The sequence below is a fragment of the Carettochelys insculpta genome, chromosome 5 (genome assembly GCF_033958435.1).
Source record: "Carettochelys insculpta isolate YL-2023 chromosome 5, ASM3395843v1, whole genome shotgun sequence".
Classification (NCBI taxonomy): Eukaryota; Metazoa; Chordata; order Testudines; family Carettochelyidae; genus Carettochelys; species Carettochelys insculpta.
Window position 1 is genome coordinate 72,140,226 of NC_134141.1, and position 17,663 is coordinate 72,157,888.

A 17,663-nucleotide genomic window follows, 5' to 3' on the forward strand; every position below is an offset into this window, starting at 1 on the left:
GAATTAGGATTGCCAGATGTCCGGTTTTCAGTCAGAATACCTGCTTGAAAAGTGAGCCTGGCAGCACTGTTCAGCACTGCTGAGAGCCACTAAAAGTCTAGTTGATGGTGCAGTGGGGCTTAGGCAGGTTCATTGCCTGCCCTCGCTCCATGCATTTCCCAGATGTGGCAGCATGTCCCCCCTTCAGCTCAGGGGCAGACAGGGAGCTCCATGTACTGCCCCGACCCTACTGCTGGCTTCACAGCTCCCATTGGCCAAGAACTGTGGCCAATGGGAGCTGCAGGGGAGGACCTGCAGACGGGGCAGTGAGCAGAGCCATATGGCGTTGCCTCTTCCTAGGAGCTAGAGGGGGTACATGCTGCCTCTTCTGGGACCCACCTGAGGTAAGTACCAACCAAACCCCCTCCCACAGCCCTGCCTATGCCACAGTACTGAACCCCCTCCTACAAGCAAACTTGCTCCCCAAACCTGCACCTTGCACCTGCTCCCACACCACAACCTCCTGCCCCAGACCTTGTCTTCTTCCTTCCTGCATCCAAAACCCCTCATCCCTGGCCCCAACCCAAAGCCCATACCCTCAGTCAGAATCTTCACCTCTCACACACTAACCTCCTGATCCAGCCCAGAGCCTACTACAACACACTGAACCCCTTGGCTCCAGCCCCGAGTCCATTCCTGCACCTCAAAATCCTCATTCCTGATCTCATCTTAGAGCCCATATTCCAGCTGAAGCCCTCGCCCCGCTCCCTCACCAACCCCCTTCTCAAGTCTAGTGAAAATAGTCCAGTGAGCGAGGAGGAGGGAGGGTGAGTGATGGAGGGAGAGGAGATGGTGTGGGTGGAGATAGGGCTTCCTATAAGGGGTGGAGCAGAAGTGGGGCCTTAGAGAAGGTTGAGAAAGTGAAGGAGGCAAAGGTCTTCAGTTTTTTGCAATCAGAAGTTTGGCAACCCTGTATCAATTCACAGTGTTGGGCCACAAAATCAAAACCTACTTTTCCCATAGAATCAGTGGCCTGGTAATGCACTAGCTGTATTTTGGGGGTGAGGGTTCTACCCCATGTGTTTTCCTAAACGGACAACCTGGTTATGTGGAATTTATACTGATTTCCAGGATCTGACCCTCAGTAAATAACACAGGAGCTCTGTCACAGGCCACTTGGATTTGTTTTCAATTTGTATTAAGAGGGCAGTTGCTCCCCCACCCTTACCCACAATGGGCTGTGACTTTACAAGCATATTTATTACTTCATGCCTGTGCTCTGAATCACCAGCACATGTTGGATGAGAAATCTGTTCTGCTTGCTTTGCACTGCTCTTGAGAGGCATCAGGCCAATTGCAAAACAATTTAGGGGGATGGGAAGTAGTCTAAAGAATCAGTGGATAATTATTGGACAGGCAAAGTCTTATGGCCCCACAAGAAAAATATAAACACTAGCTGTCATCGCCTTCTGAAGAAGCAAGACATATTTTCATTCTAAATAACATAATTTAGTGTAATTATATATAAATAAAATAATTATGCTTCACTCACAATTTTATGTACAGTTATTCCACATCAAAGGGTCTGATTTGGATTTCAGCACACACAAGGTAAGCTGTTTTGTCATTGTGATCTTCTGATGTAACAGCAGTGTTATTTGGACTACTTGGTGCTTGGCAGGGGCCTGATTCAAAGTCAATGGCTTCAGTGAGTTTTGAATCAGGCACCAGAATATTTATCCACCTGATGCCACAACAGGCCTTTGTTACACGAGCCAGCGTTAGCCCTTTGTTCTTACAATGCCTGCATCAAATGCAGGTCGAGGGGTTCTTTTGTCAGAAAATATTAAGCAGGGGTGGGTAGAGGGTGGTCCAGGGAGTCCTGTTATAGGGCCCAAGGCTGCCATTGCATTTACCAGTGACTCACAACTTGTGTTGCATTGAGGACCGATATCAGCATGCAGTGTTTCATTGGGATCCAAGCAGCTCTGGAGGGAATAGCTTGCTGGCCCTTGTGGTTGCTTGGTGTTGAACTTCTATGAAGCAGCTGCAGCCTGCTTGATTTCATACATATTACGTGGCGGAACGAAGTGGTGGAGCTAACTCAGACTAAAACACATGGGTATAGTCTCACCTCACATTTAACTCCCATTGATGTTACTGTTACAAACTTGGATGGTTCCCCTTATTATGCCTTATAAACCATCATCTTCCAAAACAACCTATCTCCAGTTTGTAGCTGGTACTCATAGGAAAGGAATGGTTAAGCGCCAGTATCCCCAGACCAGCATTTGAGAATCATTAAATGGCTGGTGGATGGGATTAAATACTACCAGTTGCTTTACGGGTCTGGAGTTCTCAGAGGTCTTCCCAAAGAAAGTGAAGGAATGAGGAACATGATCCTGCATTGCAAAAAAGGAACAAATCTGACAGTGCATACAACTATTCAGTTGTGATTTGCAGAGCAGTTTCTCCCCTTGGCCATGTCTAAAATAATTGTTAGAGAAAATATGGATGGGAAGGAACAGCTGATGTAGGTTGCTGGGGCCAAACCTTTGTACAGTTGCTTCCAGAGCCAGGGAGGCTTGGGTTTGTTGTGTGTAACCTTCATTCTCCAGGCAACATTCCTAGCAAGTTCATACTTTCCAGCTGCTCCATCCCCTGATGTAAACTTGGGTTTGCTTATTCACCATTCTGTTTCTGATGAGGTTCCCAAAGCAGTGCACCAAATTTTAGGAAGATGAATATTAATAATGCTTCAGATTATAGATGAGAGGCTTGATATGCCACTTTTCATTTAACGTAGGCCTAAATCTGACCCACTCTTTTAGACAGAATCTTTTGTCTTTCTTTGCTATCACTCTTCTTCCAGTGCCAGAAATCTTAGAGTTACCATTGATCCCCAAGCTCCAAGCTGCCATATGTCATTTTTACATCTCCCTTGTCCGTATATCAGCCTCACACCATCTCTCAAACACTGCAAAAATCCATCCTCAGCTGGCGCTGCCTCTGCTGAGATTTTTATCATGCTTCAGGACCTAACACTACAAAAGAACAAGAATCTTCATGTGTGGCTTTTTTTTGCAGGATTGGGCCAATCACTTTTTACTCTCATCTCATCATTGACATTTCCTCATGATCTTCTGACATTTCTAGTTAGTAAGCTTCAGGGGGATCCTGGGCTTATTTAATATTTCTACTCCAATAATACCTGCAGGATGCCATCACAAACAATGGTCCCATGGTGATAGATGATGTACAAATAAATAAAAAAAAACGACCAAACAAAAAATCCATCCCCTGCTTCAAGAAACTTTCAACCTAAATAAGTTTCCAGACCCATTAACACTTTTCCATCACTTTAACTGGCTTTATAGTTGCACTCCCAACTTACCCTTGTAGTTTTACACATTGCTTTGACCTCAGAACCACCTATATTGCTACCTGCCCATTCTATTCCTCATTCTCCTTGCAACAACATTTACTGTCCCCATCTCTCTGGAACTCCCTTCCTCTCCCTTCAAGCCAGTGATTCATTTCCTCTTTCAACCTCATCTCATCCTGTATTCTGTGGTGTAAGTTTTTCTCGCTATTTGTTTTATATTCACTAACAAGAGAGCTTTAAAAAAAATCACTTCACCTTAAATCCTGCCTTTTCCCTTGGCTTGCAAATATCTTTCTCAGTAGAGCATATTTGTGATATTCTCTTTCAAGGGTGCTACATAGAAGTTGAAATAGGGCCCCAAAGATTAAATAAAAGTCCCAATAATTCAATTCAATACTACTGATGTGCAAGTAAACATAAAGAAAGCATCAATAACAGCTGAAATAGGACAATTTAAAATATAAGTAATCTACAATTAACACAAAATCAAATCTACTCAGTGAAGGTAGCAAAGATTAAAGTGAAACATTGGTGCCACCTGCTGGAACATTGGCCATTGGTGCCACCTGCTGGAACTTCACAAAGGTGCATGATCAAAAATAAAATCAAGTCTCAAATTCTGCTTTCCTATATGTGTAACTCCATTTACTTGTACATGTATAGTAGAGAAGAAGGTGGTCTTAAGTATTTCACAAATGTGGCTTTCTTTGCCCATGATATTTATACCTTATACACATTAAAACAAATATTCACTTGTCTAATTTACTTCATCCTGATTTTTAAAAATTACTTTATGCATGCCATTCAGCTGCGATCTCTCAAATTGGTAAAGGCCTAAATATAGGGCATGGGTTAAGAGGCAATCGATCATGAAGAGTGCAGAAAGCTTGAAATTACACAGAGTTAACTTTTTCAGCATAAATAATATTTTTGAGACTGCTTGGTTGGCATGCCGACAATGCAGGGACTGTGTGTAATTAGGTTTCTTTATATAGAGTATGTTGCTGTATCCATCAGGCTTATCCTAAATCTAATCTGGAAATGTATTTGTGATTCATATGCACAGATGTCAGATCTGGCACATACCAATAAATGAACCCGTAAACACTGTACTGTGGTTGGAAATTTAAATGCCTGCTGACACCTTGGTCCCAAGTCCCAAATAGAAAATAATAAAAACAATTAATAATTGGAGTTCAGGCTTAAGCTCAGCTTTCATGCAAGAAGATGCATGACAGAAGTAGTTAACTGTTGATTTCTGTTGTCTTTTTACCCCCAGAAATAACACACTTGTTCTGCGGTTGAATGCACCATGTATGTCCTAGTTTTCCACTGCATTTGATGAAGCACAGTGGTCCAGCAGGTGGTGACCAACAGTGAAAAAATGAGTTGAGGCCAATGATCATATTAAACTGTGACCATCTTTCACAAACTTATTGGTCTTTGAATGTGCTTTTTTATTCCTTTTGTTTTGTTTTGTGGGTCTTTAAGTGTAAGTGCATGACATTGAGACATGAATGTATTTTTATTAGAATACAATATTGTCACTGTAAAGATTTTTATTAAACTTTTGTACTAAGTATTGTGTGTAGCTACAATGCCAAATAAAATAACTTTTGCTGGGATTTTTTTTTCTTCCTAGTGAATAGAGAAGGGAGATGGTTCTAAAAAGACCTGAATTCCCCAATCCAGTTTTCCATCTGCATCTTTGAGCCCTGAATTATGCTGGACACCTTTGAGAAAGGTAGGATTAGGAAGAACCTCTCCATCCTGCAAACACTGCTCCTGAACTGGATGGAGGAGTTGCTACTGAGCATTGCACAGGGCACTGCCCATTTTTCTCATTCTACAAGTTCAACAGGCCCTCATACTCACCTTTGCTGTGAGGAGCAATTGATTTGGGCCTTGCCGACATGGAAGGGAGGATTTTGCTAGAGTTTTTGGAGCACTTTACAGCAAACGTAGATATTTCATACGTGTCGCCAAAGGGCTTGTTGTGGTATAAAGGACTTTATCAGTGATTAAGAGGTCCAGATTGTTGGGGAATTATACAGTGCTGCAGAGAAGAACTGCAGTGGTTTATTATTTGTAAGAGCCCTGACTCCAAAAAAAGAAACCTGGTGATGGCAGGAAGCGTGACTCCCAGGAGGGTATTGGGTTGAGAGGGCCTAACTGGACAAATGAGCCTCAGGTGCGGGTAGGTAGAGTAATATTAACCTACCCTTTCTCCTCTTCCTCCCCTCCACCCACCCTGTCTGGTAGTGAGGATACTGAGGTTATCTCTATACTGCACTTGAATACCTTGGCTGGCCTGTGTCCTCTGGCTCAGGTTTGTGGGTCTTGAGCTGCAAAGAAGTTTAATTGTAGTGTAGCTATTTGGGCTTAGGGTGGAGCCTGGGCTCTGGAACTCCATGATGGGGACACCTGAAGGAACACCATTCACTGCATTGCTTTTACTGATAGCCATATGGGGAAGTTGAGGTAGGGATGCACAAGCTGCCCAGCAGCACGGATGTACACAGGGTGATGCTAATGTTAACATAAGGGGTTGTAGTGGCGGGAGTGCCTGTATTATAACAGTAAAACACTAAAGTTAGGGTGCACAATGTAAGTCCCTGGGGACTTCAAAGGAAGACTAGGGAGGGGGTTTAATATAAGCACAGCTATTTAAGGAAGGTTTCTGTGCCAAAAGAGAACTGCCAGCATTCAACAAGTTCATCATCTGCATAACCAGCCATCTCCAGTTCAACATAGCTCCAGGGCCTTTCCCTCATAAACACTAGACCCAAGCTGCCTTTTAGGGTACTTGGGCGGGGGGATAGCTAAACCTTGAGGGTCACAAAACCCAGGGTGGTTTATGACCAAAAGGTGGAGAATATATTCCCCAAATGAGGGCTCCCCAGAGGTCATATTTTAGGCAGACTGTGATGGACTTTGTAATTGTATAATACTGGCCTCTGTAACTGTATAATACTATTCCTCCCACTAGGTGGCACTATGCAGAAGGTAACCTGAACCATCCTGGGCAAAACGTTAAAGGCTCTTCTGGTGGAACACATCTGTGCAAAAGCATGTTTTTTGTAACCAGTCCGTATTTGGTGCAGAAGAACATAGCATTGGCTATCACCTCGATCAAGAGAGTGTCTGATCTGAGAACAGCTAATCATGGGGCATCTTGCACTGTGGTGCTCACATCCAGCACCCCAGGAGAATTTTTAGAGTTTTAAAAATGCACTTTTATTTATAGTGAGCAAATATAGTATCAGAGTGAAAAATATGTTTCAAGTTACAGCTTGTCCAACTTTTAAAAATCAAATGCATTTTCCTAAGCTTAATGGGACCCCTCTATATGCAGAGCTGCCCTTGAAGTTTAATTAGACTGTTCAGTGTTGATAGAATCTGCTGTTTTCCACTGTGACATTTTGCTCCTCTTTGAGTTATCAAAGCATCTCTCATTTTACCATGAATCAGAGAAAGAGATTCCAGTCCCATCCATCAAGACCACATATGTTTGTAAATCCCTGTTCTAACAAGTCTTTTCTGTGTGATTGGATTTTGTCACTGAGCTGCCTTTATAGTATGTGAGTACTAATATATTGTTAAAATTCAGACACATTGAATTTTATAATCCAATTAAGCTTTAATTCAAAGTTTATCCCGCCCCTGTAAAAATGGATTTGGGGAGAGATCTCAAAGTCATTGAGGATAGTTCTCTGAAAACATCCACTCAATATCCAGCAGCTGTCAACAAAGCAAACAGAATGTAGGAATCATGAAGAAATGAACAGAGAGTATGACAGAGAATATATTATTGCCTCTATATAAATCTATGGAACGCCCGGATTTGAAAACTGCATACAGATGTGGTCACCTCATCTCAAAAAAAGACATGCTAGCATTGGAAAAAGTTCAGAAATGGACAACAAAAATTATTAGGGTTATGGAATGGCTACCATTTGAGAAAGGATTAATAAGATTGGGAGATGGCTAAGGGGAATATGGGAGAAGCCTATAAAATCATGACTAGTGTGGAAAAAGTGAATACAGAAGAGTTATTTACTCCTTTCCATAACTCAGGAACTAGGGGTCACCAAATAAAATTAGGAGGCATCAGGTGTAAAACAAACAAAAGGAAGCACTTCTTCACGCAACACATAGTTAATGTGTGGAACTTCTTGCCAGAGAATGTTGAGAAGGCCAAAATTACAACACAGTTCAAAAAAGAGCTAGATAAATTCTTGGAGGATTGGTCCATGAGTGGCTATTGCCTGCATAGGAAGGATAGTGTCCATAGATTCTGTTTGTCAGAAGCTGGGAATGGGTGACAGAGATTACGTGATTCATACTGGTTCTGTTCATTCTTTCTGGAGCACCTGGCAGTGACCATTGTCAGAAGACAGAATACTGGGCTAGATGGACCTTTGGTCTCACCAGTGTGGCCGTTCTTATGTGCTTGTTGGAGAATGTACTTCTTTATGAAAAGGGCCTAGGGCAGACATGGGGCCAGTCTTCTTTGGATATAGTCTCCTTTTTTGAATACAAGAAGAGTTCAGCTTCTATTATAACAATTAGATAGATGTTTCATTAAAATGCATATTACCTTAACAACAGCAATTTTCCCAACACATCAAGATTTCTTTCTCTCCCACTGTTTTGTGGGTTGGGGAGTAGCACAAAGGAACTAAGTCTAGGTCTTAATTATGCATTTCTATTAGGCATCTATTTCCTCTGACATCAGTATTACTAACAGTCCTTCCCCCATCTTCCTTGATTGCTTTGTCCATACTACTGTCATGTAAGACTAGGGAAGTCTACATTTTTGTGCTGAAATTTGGATGCTGTTTGATGAATGATGGGTAAATGGGATTCTTAAAAATATTGATATGGACCATTAGCATTTGCCATGTCTAACTGTGTCAAGTTTTTTCTCCTAGTTCAGGAATGAAGCTAGCCTGGAACACTCACATTTGAGCAAGATAGTTCATCTGTCCTAATATCGTACATACAAATTAAAATGTTCAATAACCACCATATAACAACTCCTGGTGATTGCAGGTCCCAATGGTAAGAGTCACAAAAATAGCTGTTTACCCCTCGAGTCTTGTCCAGAATATATTTTGCCTACCTTAACTTTTCCTGCATTTGTAATTGGACATGGCATTCTTAACTTTCCAACACAAATAGCTGGATAATAATTCTGTGTGTGATTGATCAGCTGCCCTGTTCCATTGTGGGGCTAAATCCTAAATGTGGACTTAGGGAAGGAATAACTCCGGCCAATACAATGCACACATCTAAATATATTTACAAAGGGATAGAGCCCTGAAGCACAGAAATATTGGGGAAAAAATATACATCAAGACAAAAGGAAGCTGACAGACCTCACCAGGCCCTGGGTAAGGTGGGAAAGCAGGTGCAGGGCTCCAGAACTTGTGAGGCCTTCGGTGGAGAGGCTGTGGCTAAGGTCTTGCTTTCCTCAGCCAGGCCTTCAGCACCACCCAGGGCTCCAGCTGCTCCCATTGTCACTGTAGCAACAATGGCAGCCAGGATTCCTGCACCCTTTTAAATTGCTTTGGCCCTGGGGCAGCTGTCTTCTTTGTACCCCATGTCAGTGGACCTGCCAAGACAACTAGAGACACCTTATTTCAAAAAATGATATTTCACTAGCAAGGATGCAGGCTGTCATACAAGCGACGCTTTTGACTTTGCCTGGCAAAAACTATTTTTTTTAACTACTCATGCTTTCCCAGTCCTTCCATTCCACCTGTGTCATCAGCATTATAATACTTGCCAACATATTAGGGAAGATGCCTTTAAAAGGTATCTCAGTGTTTTCAAATCCTAACAGTCAAGGTGACCAAGTGAGGGTTCTTATCTGTCCTGTGATACAGCATGCTTTTTTTCAGATGTTGGTGAGCAGATATTACTTAACAAAATGATACCATGCTTTTTGCTTCATACTTGACTCATACTTTGCAGGATACAAAAGGCACTGGTTTAAAATTTGAGAATGTGGCTTGTGACTTATACAGCATAGCCTTTTTTTATTCCAATCTATTCCCTTACATTCAAAATTAATACTTATTTTGAGATATACCACCACATGTTGCCACTGGAAATATGCTTTGCAGAAAATGTGTCATTGGCTTGACATTTTCCACTCAATAGCCACCTCTATCATAGCCTGCTGCTTCGAAAGAGCCCGCACCACTTCGAAGTAGCATGCGTCACGTCTACACATGCTATGCATTACTTCTAAGTTGAAATCACCATTAGGCACCATAGACATCGAAACCACTATCCCAACTAGAAAATAGGAATAGGAGCTGCTGGGCAGCCACCAGTGCTAAGGCTAGCAGGGCGCCCGCTCTGCTGGTGGCAGCCAGCAAGGTGTCAAGCTGCTGTTAGTCCATGTCCATTCCTGCGGGCACTGTGTCTGTGGGGCTTATGGCACCTCTGCAGGCCTCATGCTGTGCAAGCTGAGTATGTTTGGGAGGGGACCTTTAAAGGACTCGCTTGCCAGGGCCCCGGAAGGGCTTGTCCACCATGTGACTCCATCTGCAACCTTTCCTGGCCCCTTCTTTCTAAAGGGGATGCTGGTACGTGTAGATGCTCTCTTTCCACACCTGGGGTGGCCTGTTTTGGTGGGCCTCATGGCTTTTTCAATGGTGCTTGTTGATGGCGCCAGCCCCGGCCCAGTGTAGAGGCTACACGTCAAAGGAGCATCTTTCGATGTCTCTCTTTTGAAGTAGCACTCTAGTGTAGATGTAGCTAATGTGTTAGACATGTGACGGTGTTTTCTTGGTGGCACTGATTCTCGGTCTTTTTTTTTTTTTTTTTTAGAGAAGTCATCATAGCTGCCAGTTCTTGCAAGCAATACTTGTCCCCAGTGAAAAGGTCTCCCCATCTTCCATGTAATCAAGGAAGAGAAACACTCATAAAATCCATCTGATTATGTGACACTTAGGTCAATCTGAGCCTTCTTTGAGACTGTAATCTTTTTACAGATATCAATGTTTTTGTATGAGAAGCCAAACCTGAGACTGCGAAGGGGGGAGATTAAATTCACTTTCTTCAGATACTTGGAATTAGAGGCTTTTTTTCAAGAGAGAATTGTTAGTTTAGCAAGCAAATAATTTTAAAAAGAAAAAAAATGAATATAATTTATCTAGACACTTTTGATGAATCCAAGACAACTTAGAGCTGACAAGAAATGTCATGAGATTCTGGGTAAGTGGTGCAAATTTCCAAACCCTGACCAATTCAACAGGAAAAAGCATGTCTCCCTCACCCCCGGTCAGCAGGAACACAGAAGTCCTCTAGGGCCAGGGCAGCAGATAGCTCCTGTGGCCCTGGGGCTGCTAGGGGAGAGCCACCCTCTCCAGCTCCAAAACCAAGGGGGGACAGTCTGCTCCTCTAGCCACAAAGGCACAGAAAATGTCCCTCCAATCGCAGCTAAATTTGTATTCCTGTATACACTCCTGCCAGCAGGTATAGGAGTCACTGCTGGGACAGCCTGTGTGAGAGAAATTATAACATTCTCATTGGAACACAAACACAAATCCAGAAAAATGATTATAACATCTAGTGGGAGACCAAAACACTACAGGCCCTATCACTTTAGGCTCTGCACATTCTAGACTTTATTATGCAAGTTCCTTTGCTTATCGGTAGTATATTATATTCCCTGTGTTCTGATTGTGTACTTTAATATTCAAAAAACTGCATCTTAATAACACTGTTTGAATCTTCTGTATTTCTGGAGTCTGCCGTTTCTCTTAAATGCAAACACTGTTAATGCAATATTGCTAACAGCAACTAAGAAATCACACTGGTGAACACAAGAAGAATAGTGCCCCTCCCACAACAACAGTTTAAAATTAAATACATAATTCTCTAAAAGATCTTGAACATGGAACAAATTTACATGGCTCTTACCATGGGTGGTGGGCATAAGAGGCAGGTGAAGGCCTTCCCAAACTGCCAGCCTTCTCCATGCCCATACTCCGCCCTCTCTCCCCACCCCTCTATCTGTGCTGTAAGCTTAGATACTGGGCCCATGCTCTGACTGGGGAGGGCTGGGGCAGGGCACTGCCTGCCCTCCCTCTGCCTGGTGCTCTGGCCAGGGTCAGGAGGTCAGGAAAAGCTGTGACCATCAACTGCCTGCCCTCTTCCCCCACTGCCCCATGCTCTCCGGCTGGTGTGGGTGAGTCAGGCTGATACTGTACCAGGAGGAGTGTCCTGCCCCAACAGAGGCAGAGGGTATGGCTCCCATGTGGCCCTGGGCAAGAGAGGGAGGGCTGAAGTCTTACCTCCCCAAGACCTAGGTTCACCTGCTGCCCATAGCTCTTACTCTGACACTTCAGCTGTGTCTACACGTGCACGCTACTTCGAAGTAGCGGCACTAACTTCGACATAGCGCCCGTCGCGGCTACACGCGTCGGGCGCTATTTCGAAGTTAACTTCGACGTTAGGCGGCGAGACGTTGAAGTCGCTAACCTCATGAGGGGATCGGAATAGCGCCCTACTTCGACGTTCAACGTCGAAGTAGGGACCGTGTAGACGATCCACATCCCGCAACGTCGAAATTGCCGGGTCCTCCATGGTGGCCATCAGCTGGGGGGTTGAGAGATGCTCTCTCTCCAGCCCCTGCGGGGCTCTATGGTCACCGTGGGCAGCAGCCCTTAGCCCAGGGTTTCTGGCTGCTGCTGCAGCAGCTGGGGATCCACGCTGCATGCACAGGGTCTGCAACCAGTTGTCGGCTCTGTGTATCTTGTGTTGTTTAGTGCAACTGTGTCTGGGAGGGGCCCTTTAAGGGAGCGGCTTGCTGTTGAGTCCGCCCTGTGACCCTGTCTGCAGCTGTGCCTGGCACCCTTATTTCGATGTGTGCTACTTTGGCGTGTAGACGTACCCTCGCAGCGCCTATTTCGATGTGGTGCCGCGCAACGTCGAAGTTGAACATCGACGTTGCCAGCCCTGGAGGATGTGTAGACGTTATTCATCGAAATAGCCTATTTCGATGTTGCTACATTGAAATAAGCTATTTCGATGTTGGCTTCACGTGTAGACGTAGCCTTCATGTAGCATTTTGAGCATGAGCAGTAGAACAGCATATGATCTATATGGAAAAGCTAGCCTCTAAGGGGGATGACACCTCATTGTTTGCTATAGTAATTACAAATAAGAAACTGACACAATCCAGGGTTTGAGGCTACATGGCACTGACTGAGCCAGCTCATCTCCCACAGAATTCACTGGAAGTTAAGGGCAACGATGTGAGGTGCTGAAACAAGGAGGCTGGACTAAAGACCTTCAGGGGGTCCATAATGAATGGAGAAAGAGTTTAGATTATGTAATGACTGCTCAACAATGGAAGATCAGAGTATGTTGGTTCCCACTTATGAATGACCATTCTTGTGACAGGAATTGAGGGAGGCATGCAATTAACAGGTGTCTTTTTGTACACATTAGGATCCCCTTCAGCTTTCTAAATTCAGACAGGAGTTCAAATGCCTTTGGTTGCTCTCCCTGCAAAGAGGGGAGGTGGGAGTGGTCTGCTTGATGCTAAATGCTTCCTCTGGAGTATCTTGGGCTGGTCACTTCTGAAGGCAGGATGCTAGCCTAGATGGACCTTGACTTTGATCTAGTCTGGTAATTTCTGTGTTCTGACAAAACGACTTCCAAAAGAGTTGCCTGGTTCATTTCTGATGGACATGGCTTTGAAATACTGTCTCCATGCTCTTTAGAATCCCAACTACAGTAAGTGACATGGCATTTAAGTGATAAGTGACCTTAGTATTTTTGGCATCTTACAATTACAGATACATTGCTATGAGTGCCAGGATTCTTCTGTTGTACCATTCTGACAGTAGGTGTTAGAACCATGCCAGGAGCTGTGGGTTAATTGGTGCTGACTCACTGGGGTTTATTAGATTCTACCTTTAGCATACAGAGACAGAATCTGGGACAGGCAGGACCTGAGGGAAGGTACTGTAGAAGGAAATAACTCTGTAGACAAGGCTTCGGCTGGAGTGGGCATGCAATGTTACTTTGGAGTTGCATTTGAGGTAATAAGCCACTCACCATGAGGTGTGACTTGTTGAGTGGCGGGGGGCTTTTTTTTGTTTTGTTTTAACTGTTTTTTTTTTATTTGGAATGGGGTGGGAACTATATCAGCAAATCCATCCTCCTTGCACCTACAGTATTTTATATGTAAAGGGTTGAAAAATGTACAGAACTTGAAAGTTCTGAACTAAAAGAATAATTTACAGGAGACAGTTGTTTTCATTGTATTTAAATACTGTAATTTTGAAAACTAAACAAGCAACCTTTACACTGCACACTGTGGGTGAATCACTACCACGCAACTCTGAAATCAAGACGAAGATCAGGCTCTTTATTAGCTTGCTGAGGAAAACGAAGGAGTTATTCTTAGCTACTTATGCTATATGTTGTATAGCTTGTCGTGTGTGAGGGAGGAAGGGGAGGAAATCCTGTTGTCCCTCATTACCTCTTTACTCTCTGCTTTCTCAAGCCACTTGCTAAATAGTTCTTAGAATCTCGAAAGGAACTGAATGCACATAAAGGGACAAGAGAAAGAAATGTCTGACATAAAGAAGAGATTCCTAGAGCTATTCCTCCTTAAATTTAATTTTGATGGTGAAAATTCAAATTTCGCTAAGCAACAGTTGGATGATCCCAAATATGAGATTTTTTCTTTTTTTTTTTCTTCTGTCCTCCAAACAAGGTTATTGTGGTTTAAGGTAAAATAGAAAAATGTCACAATGTCAGTCTAGTCAGATTTCATTTTTCATCTGTGACTCACCTTGTAGCTATGGTAACTTCCTACTAGTATCAGGGATATCATGTTATCTGTTTCTCGCTTGCTGTCTTCCAGCTGGTATAAATTACAATATCACCTCATAGGCTACCCCAGTGATGCTTATAGCTGGGTCACATACTATTAAGTTAAACAAAACATCTGTTGAAATTTAATCACAGCTGAGGGCTGTGCCCTTGAAAAGAGAGATGTGATTATAGAAATCTTGATTTGGATATTATCATAAACAGCTTTGTTCCACAGCATGTATTCTCTCTGCCTCAGTATGTCTCCCATTAACAGGTCTTTGGGGAAAGAAAAAGGAGAGTAATCCTGCTCCAATTAAAAAACTTCAATGACCTTCAATAGGTGTAGGATTAAGAGCCTAGTTTTTTAAAAAAAAACTTTTAATTACAACATCAGCCATTATTTCTCCTACCATCGTGGTTGGCCTCTTATGTACTTTTTCATATGATAGTTAGTCATTCTGTAACACAGTGATAAGCTATATTTAGTGCTACAAATATGGCTTTAAACATTAACAAAGATGGCCAAAACTGCTTTTCAGTGTGTAGTGCCTGAGTTGCCATCTCCATTGTTCCTTTGACTTAAATGATACGGACTGTCCCTCTGAAGTGGCCCAAGGACAATAACAAATGGGAGGCTTAAATCTACAGGCTCTTTCACGGTTCAGAAAACATTTTCAGTCATGTGACTATCCTTCCCAGGGACATTAGTGGTTTAATTTTGCTGAAGGAGTCAATATTGTGCCTATATAGGAGAAGACTTAAAAAGAAAAGAACACACTGGCAGGTAGTAATTTCAGACCTGCACCATCCTTAATCTATGCAAGTTTTATTTTTCTGTTAAGAAGCTGATAGTAGCTTCTCCACCAAAACATGTTTCTTTGGAAATGCTGTCCCTGAGAAAGGACAAATATCCAGATCCACATATCATCTATGTAAGCTAAGAAATGTGACTAGAAGCCGATGGTATTTGCAAAGCAAACACAAATTCATTGGATTCTTGTCAGAGCAGCAATCCTTTAGCTTCATAATGTCAAATTTCAAATGACATTCTTCTGCATAATTTATTAAAAGAGGTATCCCTTCTGGGTATGGATAAGGAAGGCCACTAGATTCTGATATAGCTAACTATGTACCCCTGTTAAGTGAGCACCCCACAATCTGAAAAAGCTTCTGAAATTAACCCCTAAGCACTACAACCTCTGTGACATTCAAGATTCACCAACAAAAAACTCAAATGTGCAAGTTATAAAAGGATCATTTTAAAGGAAATACAGTAACAAGAGGTTAGGCAGTGGTGATAATTTCAAGGCCAATATAAAAAAAATCCAGTGGAAGAGTGTTTTCTATGAATGAGTTTTGAGCTTCTTATATAATCACTACGGCTATGTCTACACTAGAAGCATCTGTCAATATCTTCAACAGGGTAATCTCGACAGAACTTCTGTCAACAGATTGCATCTACACACAACTTGCTCTGTTGACAGAGGACTGTCAGACTGCACTGCCTTCTGGTGCCAGAAAGTGGAATGGCAGATCTGCAAAGAGGGCTGCCCTGCAATCGGAAGCCCTCTCTCTCGGTTGACAGAAGTGTCTATACTGCACTTTTGTCGACAGTACTCTGGCCAGATGTGTCACGCGTCAAATTTTTGAGGGATAATACTGTCAAGGAAAATGCAGAGTTCTGTCGAGATTTCGTTGACAGAATGCTTTAAGTGTGTAGACGTTCCTTGAGTTATGTCAACAGAAGGCCCCTTATGTCAACAAAACTCTGTAGTGTAGACCCAGCCTACAAGTATAGACTCAATGTTGTTTGGTGGGGTAATAAGATAGCTTCACAAGGTTATTACCATTCTCATACAAAAACACATCCCCACAAGACAGTTCTGGCCATGTATCCCATGATCACTCACATGGTATCATTTTTCATATGTCTTCTATGATGTATGGAGAAAAGAATGGCTTCTGTAATGGAAAGCCATATACTCCAAATGGGGAACACCTCATTTTGATCACATTTGGTGTCCTGAGAACCAATGTGATATTGGCAATACCTTCAGAGGCTTCATCATTATGTCTCCACTGTAAGCCAGCAGCTAAATCTTCTAATCAAAGTAGAAAAGTGTAATAGTATGTAGGGATGGGACTATCCCCGATCTGGTTACATTTTGATTGCATTTGGAGCACAGAGAGGTAAATCTTATGGCACAATGACCAAGCTACAGGTCTGTGATAGATTGTGGGTGGCTATCTTGGTACATAGTCACATGCTCGCATTTTTAAGGTAAGAAAGCTTCTTCCATAAGTGCAGTGGGCCATAATATTTAAGAAACACACATTACAAAATTTCATTTAAATTCTTTTGGATGACTATGAGGGTTGTATTTATTGTGTAAACTCCTCAGAATGTGAACCTACTTTTTTTCCAGCTTCTTGGTCAGAAGGAAGAAAGAAGTGTCTTAAAATAAAAATCCACAAAGAACAATGAGATAATCTCGACAGAACGTCTGTCGACAGAGGCGTTTATGCGGCAGTTGTGGTGACATTACTCTGTCGACAGACAGATCGAAGAGACCTTCTGTCGACATAATGCAGGGAGCACCCACACACTTAAAGCATTCTGTGGATAGATTCTCAGCAGAACTCTGCATTTGCCTTGACACTATTATCCCTCAAAAATTTGAGGCACAACAGTCTGTCGACATGGCACTCTTGACAGAAGTGCAGCGTAGACACTTCTGCCACCAGAAAGGGCTTCGAGTTGCGGGGCAGCCCTGTTTGCAGAGCTGCCATCCCACTTTCTGTCACCAGAGAGCAATGCAGCCTGGCAGTTCTCTGTCCACAGAGCAAGCTGTGTGTAGCAGCTATCTGTTGGCAAGGTTCCATCAAGATTTCTCTGTCAACAAGTAACAGAGAGATAGCTGTGTTAGTCTATAGTCTATCAAAACAAAAAGGTCAACTGATGCTTCTAGTGTAGACATAGCCAAAGTTTGGTGGATAACACTGTTGAGGCAAATGCAGAGTTCTGTGGAGACTCTGGCGACAGAACGCTTTATGTGTGTAGACGCTCCTGGAGTCATGTCGACAGAAGGCGCCGACAAAACACTCAAGTATAGACACAGCCATGGAACATTCAGATTCCCAAAGCACTCTGTCAACTGTAATTTGGCAGAATGCAGCACATTTGACAACAGACTTCTGCCTCTCCCCCCCAATGCAGAATGCCTTTCTTGACAGAATCTGTCAACAGAAAGCCAGTCTGGATGTTTGGGGATGGGGGCTCCCCCTGTTGACAGATAGGGCTTCTGGGACACCGGACAGTCCAGCCACTCATTATCAACAAAGCGAATCTCTCTTTCCATCCACTTGGCAGTCTGGCCGTGATCTGTCTACAGAAATTTATCTTCTGACAGAAGATATCTTCTGACAGAAACTTCTGTCAACAGATCGCTCA

The 17,663-nt window shown here is 43.0% G+C and overlaps 1 long non-coding RNA gene across 2 annotated transcripts; it reads left to right on the forward strand.

The window, feature by feature from the left end:
* The first annotated feature begins 324 nt into the window (after window positions 1-324).
* Window positions 325-6,641, forward strand: LOC142013125 (uncharacterized). Of its 2 annotated transcripts, XR_012645554.1 has the most exons (4): window positions 325-383; window positions 1,546-1,590; window positions 5,007-5,108; window positions 6,354-6,641. It is a non-coding gene; the product is annotated as an uncharacterized LOC142013125 (long non-coding RNA). The 2 variants fall into 2 exon arrangements; XR_012645553.1 differs by lacking the exon at window positions 1,546-1,590 and having other exon boundaries at window positions 337-383.
* The last annotated feature ends 11,022 nt before the right edge of the window (window positions 6,642-17,663 follow it).